This window comes from Corylus avellana, chromosome ca1 (genome assembly GCF_901000735.1).
Source record: "Corylus avellana chromosome ca1, CavTom2PMs-1.0".
In the NCBI taxonomy this organism is placed as follows: Eukaryota; Viridiplantae; Streptophyta; class Magnoliopsida; order Fagales; family Betulaceae; genus Corylus; species Corylus avellana.
In genome coordinates this window covers 13,656,942-13,659,070 of record NC_081541.1, presented here as the reverse complement: position 1 = coordinate 13,659,070, position 2,129 = coordinate 13,656,942, and positions in this window count along the sequence as shown.

Sequence of the window (2,129 nt, the reverse complement as noted above, 5' to 3'; positions counted from 1 at the left end):
CCTACGATTACTGGTGATGAGCTTTCAAGTATCCGCTCTCTGACACATGTCATTATGTCCAAGAGCAAGTAAAATTTAATATAGTTTATGCCTTTGATGTTGGCATATTTTTTAGGGAATTGTCATGTAACTGTTTTTTTTGGGAAGTTGCCATGTGACTTTGTCTTTTTGAGAAATTGTCATGTAACTTTTTAAAAGGATTGTGTTGGGAGCAACATGGAAGAGCTTGTCTATAAGAACATTTGGTTCAAGGTGGGCTAGCGGCTTCAAATTCCTTTTTTTTTTTTTTTTTTTGTCATTTATGTTTATTGCATATTTCTTACTGTTTATGAAAGTTTTTTATAGGGTTCTTTGATTTTTTGTTCATTTATTTTTGGGGGAAGTTGGATTTATGGGTTGTTGGTTGTTTTAGACAGTGAAAGTGTCTGTTAATTTGTAGTTATAACGTGCAAATGAAGGTGTCAATGTTATAATCAAAGCTAGATTTAGTTATTCAAGTATTGGTTTTTGGTCCGATTGATCTTTTGTCACTATACGTCTGTGATGTATGGTTCTTTGAGGATTTGTTTCTTTATATTTGGAAACTGAATGTAGCTTTAGGAAAAATAGTGAATTTGGGGGAGTGGGTTTTAGTAGGGTGATTGTTGTTTTAGTGTCTATATTTTTTTTTCCTCTTCACAGTTATTGTGTATCTTAATGTGGCATCTAATGTATCTATTATTTCTAGTTCTCTATTTTATGTTTGTTTTGCATATTCGGGAAAGGTTAGAGTTGTCTCAAGTATTAAGTTAAAATTTTATCTTGTCGAAAAACAGCGTGTATGTCCTTGAGAATTAGGTTGTAACAAAATGGCGTATTTTATAAGAAAATGTAGATGAACGCATTTGCAGGTCCTAAATTTTGTGCAAAGATAAATTTAGACACTCGTGTCATTACAATTTTGGTTCCTTGGAGAGTCATGCGACACTTCATTACAGTTTGCAGAAAACACCCAAAAACATTAAATTTTGAGGTAATTCAGAAACAGGAGGGTGCCAAAGAACCATCTCATCTCAATAGGTCAGTTCCTGTGGAAGTTTCTTCTCCCTCCAATGACAAGATTGCTTACAACATATTAACCACTTGGCAAAAAAGCTTTGCCCATGGAAAAAATACAGCAATAAGCTATCTAAACCCTTTTTTGTAAAAAAAAAAAAAAAAAGAGTAATTGGCCCCAAGGGGAGGGGGAATGAAATATTTAAACTAATAATCTTTGTTTCATGAGGTGTGGTCTTGGCCCCAAGACGAGGGGGAAGGGAATATTTAAACTAATAATCTTTATTTCATGAGGTGTGGTCTACATTCAATTTCTAAAACTATATATGAAAGTGATGCCAAAAAAAAAAAAAACTACTGGAAAGCATCATTTCTCCGTCAGACTTCAATTGTACATACAATAAGTCAATTCAAAATTTTCAACCACTTCTACTTCCTCTATCTCCTTAGTAATTAACTTTTCCTGACACAATTCAATCATATTGATTCGCAGAGGATAAAAAATGAATGAAAGGAATGATAGCTCCAAAACATAGGAGTGAGGATATGAAAATATCATTTGTTTTGAGATTCAACATACTGATTGCATGTTTTTCCACTCATTGTTATGCCTTTACAGAAAGATGTTTTAGAATAGAGATTATATCAGTGCTTACAAACATTTAAAGGCATTCAACATATGTCATGCAATCTTCTCTGGAAGAACTAACACAATTTAACTAAATGATAAACTACTGAGTAAGGTCAAGTAGACCCTTCTTTGATAACAAGAATTTATATGTTTTGACAAAAAAATCAGAATATAGTTGTCTATGTACTATTAGCATCAATACACTATTTATCTAATATAAGAAACATCCATATGTTGATAGTCAAACTTAAGCATTGTCCAGAACTCGAAAAACCAGGTTGCTTGATACTAAAAGATTTATATGCACAATGTATCAAGACCTATACCTCATTGGATGAAAGAAAATAAATGGTCTATATTTTCCAAAAATTTATGGTCCTTGACACCTATCAGTCACAACAATGATTAAGTTTAGCTGCATGGAAGGGACCATGGAATGCAGATGAAGTCAAGGGACAATAAA